Below are 9,735 nucleotides of genomic sequence, written 5' to 3' on the forward strand. Positions count from 1 at the left end.
CCACCCGCCCTGAGGTCAAGTCCCCCTCCCCCACCCTCAATATCGCAGAGACCTCCCCCCCCCCCAAAAAAAAATGAGAAAATACCCCTTAAAACACCCCCCTAAAAATGTCAATAGCACAGTCTGCGCCATGACCCCCCCCCCCCCTCCATAGGTGGGCACCCTTGTCAGAAGTCAACTACATTGAGTGGTTCATTCGATTATCAAATCGATCGAAGAATACACTGCTCGAGTGATTGACATTTCGAGAACTTAACATCTCGAGAAGTTCAAAGCGAGAACTCGAGCAGTTGATCGCTCGAGCACTCGGAAAGTGACAATCGAGAACTCGAGCAGTTGATCGCTCGAGAACTCGAAAAGTGATAATTGAGAACTCGAGAAGTTCATCGCTCGAGAACTCGAAAAGTGATAATCGAGTACTCGAGAAGTTCATCGCTCGAGAACTCGAGAAGTGATAATCGAGTTCTCGAATGATCTTGAATAATCGAGTGATTCGATTATGAGAACTCGATTATGCCCATCACTAGTACAGGGTGTCTTTGGAGTGGCAGTATACCACATAAAATATAGTACGAATGCAATTTTTATCTTACGTATTTTTTTGTATTCAACTGTTAATAATATAAATCAGAGATGGGGTGGTCCATCAATAATTGACCATTTAGTGGAAGCTTCTAAAAATTTTAAGAAATTTTAAAAGACAAAAATTGAAAAAATGTTTACGTGTCAATAAAACTATCAGGATTAACAAAAATTGATCATTTTTCTGTTTTATTTATTATTTATCAAATTATTTTCAAAAGTAGTTAAAACAGAAGATTTCGAAAGTTGCTGACGACTTACGTTTAGTAATTGACCAGTGCCCGCCAGTAATTGACCACTATTTAAACAAAGTAAAAATCAAAACCAATACTATAAAAATCCGACCATATGTATGTGTGTATGTATCTATGCTCGGCATAAGATCGTCTCTGACTGACATCATTGCAGATGTCCCGTGATTTTGATGATGGTTACATCTCAGCAATAATTTATAGGGTTCGAAAAGCCGCCAGACTTAGCGACATTTAGCCATTCTCGCCAAATATGGTGTATTGGTTTGTGACTAAGATAGAGTGACTTAGATGATTTTGGATTTGTAAATCGGCTTAAAGTTTCCCCTGGTTGATATAGCATTTGATAAAGATGGTATGCTTTCGCTGTAACCTTTTTTTATCACTAATACAACAGCTTATTTTCTCTTTGTTTCAGAAAATCTCTAAGATAGCTTAGCTAACTTCAATTCTTCTAGGCAAGCTGAAATTCTGAGATGTGGATAAAGATTATTACATTTAGCAAATTAAGTATGAAATGGAAATATTAATGTAATATTATAAAACTATAAAACGCTATGAGTTATAAAAGTCATTACTTCATTCAAGCATCCTTGGTGCAGGGCTTTCAAACTAATTTTATTATTTTTGCATCAATAGGCTATTTGTAATAAAATTTAATTCAATGTATAATTTATCCACTTTTAATATAAAAGTGCCATGGGAACAGTGAGCGACGATGTAATGGTGTCTCACCGTTCCTGTCTCACTGTTTCCTCATTGCAAAATATAAGCTCTTTAACTGCTTTACTCAAACAAAGAAAATTGACATCATTCTATTGATAAAATTGACGTTAGCTAATAGGCTAATGTTAGATTAATAACACCAGTCTGCAAAGTTTGTCTAACAGTTTAGAAACAGTGCAACACACAATGGAGATATTTTACTTCAATGGGTTCAAACTATGATGACAGTTATTTTCTGACATGATACTTGATGGCAACCTTTTTTTCTAGAATATTGTTCACAGTACGCCGACTTTACTTTTAAAAGTTTTACCCCAGGCGAGATATATCTAAACAGAAAATAAATTTAAGTTGTCTCACTATACCTAGGGGTGCCCCCTAAGAGCGAGGGCGCACCCCCCCCCTAAATATCGCAAAGACTCCCCCCAAAAGCAAGAGCCCCCCCCCCCCAAAAAAAAAAAGAAAAGTTTAAAATATCCCTTAAAACAACACCTCTTAAAAACTTCAATAGTGCAGTCTACGCTATGAACCCCCCCCCCCCTTAGGTAGGCACCCCTGCTTTACTCATTCCTCCTCTACTTATGAATTAATAGCAGCTTCATAAAAAAAATGAATGGTGTCAATAGACGAGAAATACGTTTTTGCGTATAACTTTATAAGCACAAAACTGTTAAAATTCATAGTTTTTCACAATTTTAAACGATGAAAAATATTTCACGTTCTCTTAAAGAAATATTTTCTCGAATCTAAGATATTTGCATAAGCAAATATAGTAAATTCATGTCATTGATAGCAACGTGAAACATCTCGTCTTCGAAATAGCCAGATCTGGAGCAAAAATGTAAATTGATTCTGACTTAGCTAAATCATGGAAGAAATGAGAAATAGGAGTACTTCCGATAATCTCGCAAAAGAATCAACATATGCATTAAAATGCGAGCAGATATTTTTTCATCCCAGGAACTTCGAATGCATATTTAACTTTTATGATTTGCGTCGTCTGCAAGTGCCATTTTGCCGTATTCACATCAAGGTTCATTTCCTTCCCATCAAGGAAACTAAGTGAGAATTCCCTTCCTTCAACAAATATACATATTTTTTTCCGATTTATGCGAAAAAACATTTCATTTTGGCAATCAGGGAGCGTTTTTCACACATGAAATTTTTATTTCATAGACATCTAAAGACGAAACTATAGCTTCTGTTATTCCTAAAGAAACGTTGATTTTATTTTTATTTTTTTTTAAGAGAGCTTTTATTATTTTCGATCTATCCCGTTAGTTTGGGTGGCATAAGCTTTTTGAACGCGTTGTAAAAGAACAAAAATGAATAATGGCGCAGTTAATCTTTACAAAAATAAAGCTCAATGTCTGGATGTCTGTGGCGCGCATAGCGCCTAGACCGTTCGGCCGATTTTCATGAAATTTGGCACAAAATTAGTTTGTAGCATGGGAATATGTACCTTGAAGCAATTTTTTGAAAAATCGTTTTTTTTTTTTCCTTTTCTATTTCAATTTTAACAACATTTTACCGAGCAAATTATCAAAACATGAACGAGTAAATAATCAGAACATGGACGAGCAAATTACCATAACGTGGACGAACCAATTACCACAACATGGGCGAGAAAATGAACATAGCATATTGGCGAGAAATTCATTATCCATTATTTGTAAATATACAGGTGAACCAAATGACCTATTAATTTTCTACTACGGGTAAAGCCGTGCGGGTACCGCTAGTTGCTAATTAAGTTAAAAAACTAATTTCAAGACTGAACTTAAAAAAGCATATAAAATTGGAGACTTTGAACTTTTGACGTCTTACATTGCAAATTTGCAACTCCAATAAACTATAGAAGACGGAGCAATCACTGGCTAATGCTGGATGAAAAAGGTAAAACAAACAAATGGTCGTAACTTATAACCTGTTTTAAGCTTAATGAACGACAATAATTTTTCATCGTGTTTATGGGGATTTTTCTTTTTTGTTCTCTACATTACACGAGAAAATGTCTGAAGTCTATATTTTACCTCAAAGGAGAAACGAGGAACGAAATAGTTTACCTTTTCGGTAGTTTTTTTAATCCCCGCAAGGTAGCGTATTCAAGCTCTAGAATTAAGAGTGATCCATGTTTTCAAGACTTTCTTCGATTCAAGTCAGTAGTTTAAATTAGCGCAATAGCCCTCAAGGGCTCTTGCGCCATTAGAACTAAATAAACCAACCAACCAACAATAATTTAAAAACTTTTTTGAAAAGGATTTCCTCATACTTGTTTACCTTTGCTTCGCTTTCAACGCTCATTTTTATCGAACAGAATTTGGTACATCTCTAGAGCAAAAAAAAAACACCAGAAACACTAATGGTCAACTTTTACAATAATGGTTAAGATCGCGATCAACTCTTTCGAAGTGACTGGTACTTTCTGATCTCATCCTCCCCCGCTCTCCTGCAGCGTGTTTTAAATATTTCTTTGTGTGATTCCGTTTCAATTCATGATTGAATTTTCATGTAGGAATATTGTTAACATTCATTACACTCTCATAAAAAAAGTTTAAGCTTGAATAAATTAATAATTTGAAGGGCATAGTTGAAACAAACAATGAAATGTACCCTCTACAAAAGAAAAACAGTTGACCGTGATTTCGGCCCATAAGAGGTAAGATAGACAAAACTGAGTCCCAAAATGTTTGTTTTTTCTCAACCTGCTACAGGGAGTCCTGAAATAGACTGACTGTTTTCAAAAATTTATAACAGGAAAACGGTTAATGATAAATGAATAATTCTTGCAGGAAATTCATGTGGTGGGCCGTAAGTTTTGTCCTCCAGAGTTCCCAATTTTAGTTCAAGAATTTTCCATTAGATGGCGCTGCAGATCCTAAGACCATAAATCAAAGAAAAATAGAAAATTACATCATAGTTTTTCGAAAAAAAATTTTTATAAACAAAATTACACAACAATATTTTCAAAATGGCTACCGCCGGCTGCAACCACATGTCGCAATCGGAGGAAATATCGGTGAATTTCAATCCTTCTATTTTGACTTAAAGGCTTACTATCTGCTGAATTTTTGAAATCCATCAGTTTATTTCAGGACAACATGTACATGAATAAAATTGTTTCAATTTCTATGTGAACACTGTAAAAACGGTTCAGAAACGTTCCTGGAAAATAATAGGCAGCTGATGGGCCCAATTTCTGCCATCCCGACCATTGAAATATCGAAACGTTACAAGAAAATACTCAATAACGTTTTTTTTTTTTTTTTATAACGTTGAATGAAAAATTAGTTCTTTAGTTCCAAACTTAATATTTTGTAACAGTAAAGAACTAGATCCCTGTTCTGACTTCTAAACAGATTGCAGCAATATTTACATCATAACCATAGCTGTGCCATTTTCAGGAATATTTTAGTTCATAGTACTATTCTGCTCTAGTAGTCAACTATTGTATGAACTTAAACCTTGATTTTTTTTTTTTTTTTTTTGTTTAAATTGTAAGTTCAAAAACATATTTTGAAATTCATAATGTAATTTTTAAAAACTAAGCTAAAGCGAAGGTATTCGTGTAAAAACTGTGAAATGGTATGAATGTCAATAACATATGTTATATAATTAAAAACTGAGCATATGTACTTGTGTGTCTATGTATGTATCTATGTCCGAGTTACTTCTCCCGAACGCCAGTGAACTGACCATCGAACCAGGTATCGACAGATTCGTAATTTTCCCATCTTTATGTTCGGTTATTTATTGTAATCCCCCGATTACAATAAATAACCGAAGCAGAGATATCAATCAAAAATTATATTAATTATGATACTTGGATTTCGACATAAAATCCCTAATTTTTGAAGGCTTTCCTCCATTTAAATTATTATTCAGTGCTTCAACTCAACTTTCCGTAACAATGCTATTATTAAAATTTGTAGTGTGATGAAAATCATTAAGAAAGGTCTGATGCCCTTTTTTTCTCGAATATGAACAAATAAAATTCTGGCTTTTGTTTTAAGGCTTTTCCTGTAATCGAAGCATTTAAAATGTTTCCTTTTTGGTCCTTTTTGGTTATTTTTCCGCAATCTGCCGCAATTTTTTTTTTTTTTAAATTCAAGCCTGATTGTTGAACATGCGTCACTTGAAATAACTTTTACTTTCTAGGTAGACCGTATAAATACTGGCGACGCAGCTAGTTAATTGTAATGTGTGTGTGTGTGTGTTAAACATTCCTTGTATTTTTTGCATTTATAATAAAAATTTAAGCGATTTGCTCCCATCTTGTTTGCTTTAAAAGTTTCGGATTATACAACAAACTGCATACACGAGGTAGAAATATTTTCCAAAAAAAAAGAATTTTTTTACCTTAAAACCCATGTTAAATTTTTATCCTTTGCGTCATTTATGAGAGAACTTTTACATCAAAGTTTCCGTTGATAGGATTTCATTTCCGTCTTTTCCGGAACACAAATTTGAATTTCTTTTACTTCTTTCTCCTTGTTTGAATGTAAAAAAAAACTAATTTTACTGCATTATTTTTCAGAAGAAAAGTCGGAATTGCGACGTTACAATTTGTTCTTTATGAGAAACAAAAAAAAAGCAGTTTAGAATCTTTTAGCCATTTTAATTATTAATTGACTTCAAATGCGAAAAAGTTCTGGCGAATAATATTTAATCTTCAAACCAGAGTTTTTTCACATTGCAATTCGACTGCTTCTAATTTAAGGTGAAAATGTTTCAGGTTCAAAATTAACATGAAATTTGTAAATATTTTTCCCCAGGCAAGGTTTGTTTGAGTTTAACTAAATGCATTCTTCAGCCATGAATACTTAAAACGCACAAGGAAAATAATGCAAGCTCCGTTCATTCTTATTTTACCATCAAATTTTTAAAATTTATTTCAAATACATTGAATTTTCATTAAAAAGTGAGGGAAAAAAGCCCTTATGATTGCTATTGCAAATAAAAAATATTACATAAGGCGTTTTTTTATCAATATTATTATCTTTTCTTTTTCTACTTCTTCCTTGTCTTTTTTCACAAAAAAGCAAAATTTTTCGGCATATTTAAGACACATGTATCTTTTTATATTTCCTGAGAACATAGATTTATTATGAGAAGTAACACTTTAAGTACAGTTGAGGAAAACATAAGTTTGTTCTATATACTACATGCATAGTTATATACTACAAGAAAATCGCCCATCAAGGTATGACGGATGAAAATTGCTCCTACATTTGAACGAAGCAATTGCCTGTTGGTATTTTGATAGTTTTACCCCTTACTCCAGTGGATGAACCCTAAACTCCAGTAGATAGCGCTCATTGTTGACTTCTTTTTCGTTTCTTCTTTCGAAAATAGATAATAAAAAAAATTGAAATAGATAAGTGCCGAAAATATTATGGGAAAAAATACATTAACAATAAAAAGACATTCTACATAAAGGGAGTATACAAAGGTTATTCTCATTATTCTTAATCCAGAAATCATTTGTATATTTCATGCAGTTCCTTTCATTTTAATCAAAAATGCATTCTATTTCCTTACAACTCCAAACACGATGTATTTAGGTTTCGACCTCTGTCCTCATTATTCCGATTAGTCAACTTTTCCAACTTCTGCTCCAGCTCCCGTCTACATTACCATCAGCGCCATCTATTGATAAACAGCGCATCAAAATGAGCTTGTCACCCAGAGCCCTCTTTCCACTTCGACGGGCAGAAACACTCATGAATATACGAGCGTTTCCGCTGCTCTACTCTTGCAACATATGCTCTCTCTATAACACGACCCACGTCATTAACAGAATGGTTTGCGCGTGGAGATATGAGATAGTAATAGTTTTGAAAGCAGAGTACTAAACCATTTCAGCAGACGTTAGACATTTACGTTTATATTGTACAATAAATTTAGTGCAAATAGAACGAAATTTTTGATATAATAGAGAGGGAGTAATAATATGATGAATTCTAACAATAGCTTTTCAAAACTAGCTGAGGGAATACAATGAAAACTGTCATGTCTTTTACTGGACAAGTTCTTTGCAGTTTATGCTCGGTTTAACTTATAATAATTCAAAGTGGTGTGTAGTATCAGTAAATATTCAGTGAGCCCTGATTTTACGTTTCTCAAGGGACTGGGTTTGAAAAAATGTAACATGCGGAAAAATGTAAAATACGGGGAATGCATAGAAAACAAAAATCAAATAGAAAAAATAAACTAAGAACAGTAAAGATGACTCTTTAAATCATACAATATGTATATTTTTCGAAAAGAACATCATTATGCAGACAGTTTTAGACCATTTTAGCAAATTTAGTTGTGAAGCCGGTAATTAGGTTAAAAATAGTTCGTAATACACTGTAAAAAAATTCCGAAATGGTACTAAGTATTTCCGTGTAACGTTTCGGGATTTTAATGGTTTTTATCCACTTCCTGGAAAAATCAAGTATCATTGTCAAAAAGTTTCCTGAATTGTGACAAGTCGCACGAATACAGACTTCTCACTGCTGTGAAAAAATATTTTTAGCTCCCAGTTTAAAGATGAACTGAGCTTATTTATATAGTCTATCGGCTTCGGCCCGAATATGGTCCGTCCAGACTGATTAATCTCCCAAAGAGAGCAAAGAAGTTTATGGACTGCGTAGCTTTGCAAGAATCGCTGGCGAGTAAAATTCTTGAAACTTACTTGTGCAATTCTCTCTTGTCTTTGGCCATGTTTGCATTACTGCAAATGGAACTTTCTTGATAAATCAGGAAGGCGCCAAGCTACTATATTATGCGTACCAATGTTTACCTTCAAGTTCCAGAGACAGACTGGCTTTAAACGGTAAGATTTCGGAATTTTCAGGAAGGAGGGGGGGGGGGGGCTTCCAGGATAATTTTAGGAGGGTTACTGAATTTTAGCGGAAATCCTTCTTGGTTTTTACAAGATATGTTACTGACAGAAATTGGGCACATCAGCTGCCCATTATTTTCCAGGAACGTTTCTGAATCGTTTTTACAGTGTAGTGGATTGCTTTTTAGTCACCGAGTTCAAAGTAAATTGCAATATCTTCCAGGATTGAAATACTTTGCTTTTCTTTTCCCCTGGTCTTTATCTTTACTAATAATAAAGCTGAAAGTCTGTTACGCGCATAGCACCTAGACCGTTCTACCGATCTTCATGAAATTTGGCACAGAATTAGTTCGTAGCATAGGGATGAGCACCTAGAAGCGATTTTTCGAAAATTCGATTTTGTTCTCTTTCTATTCCAATTTTAAGAACATTTCACAGAGCAAATTCTGATAACGTGGACGAGTAAATTAGCAAACTATCATGACGTGGAACCCTAGCATGGGCGAGCAAATGAACATGGCAAATTGGCGAGAAATTCATCATCCATTATTTGTAAATATAGAAGCGAACCAAATGACCTTTTAATTTTGTACTACGGGCAAAGCCGTGCGGGTATCGCTAGTGAGAAATAAAATAGTCTTTCACTATTTCTAAGCTCCTCAATTCAATATTGAAAGAAGAGATGGTTTGTGCTTCCGGTTCTTTTTGTTCATTTTCACTGGCGGACGAAAAGTCCATGAGATCGGCAACTCTGTTTTCATAGATTAGTTTTCAAGAACTGGATTACCTTTTTAAAAAAAGCACAAATGAAACATATTGCATATTCAAAAAAAAAATTTCCTTTTCTTTTACTTCCCAAGAAAAACGTTAATTACGAGAAATTCGTAAATAACAAATTTACAATCTAGTTTAAATTAACATTGTTAGTGTACGGAAAAACTGGGACCTGGTCTGGAAAACGTGAAATGCGGGAAAAACGAAAATTCAGGCGACGTAAAATCGGGGTTTGATGTTAAGTCTTTTTTGTATTCTGTTCAGGATACGATGAAACGTGAAACTAAAAATAGTTACTCTTAGAAAGCTTTAAAATGATCATCCAAAGTTGATTCTAATCGAATTACACTTTTCTGTAAATGTTGTTTCTTTACATCGATAAGGTGTATGCCGTGAAACCTCTCCACAGTTAACAACATGCAGTTAAATCTCGCTGCAATGAATCCTCACTACAACTTTTTTAAATGTCCGAACCAAGGTCTGATTACTCAGTAGGCCAAATAGGCCTTGGCCTAGTGTTAGGCTTGGCTAGGGGGGTTAGCTGAGACTTTTTTAGCCAATGGCTAAAAT

This window comes from Uloborus diversus, chromosome 8, assembly GCF_026930045.1.
Source record: "Uloborus diversus isolate 005 chromosome 8, Udiv.v.3.1, whole genome shotgun sequence".
Taxonomy (NCBI): domain Eukaryota; kingdom Metazoa; phylum Arthropoda; class Arachnida; order Araneae; family Uloboridae; genus Uloborus; species Uloborus diversus.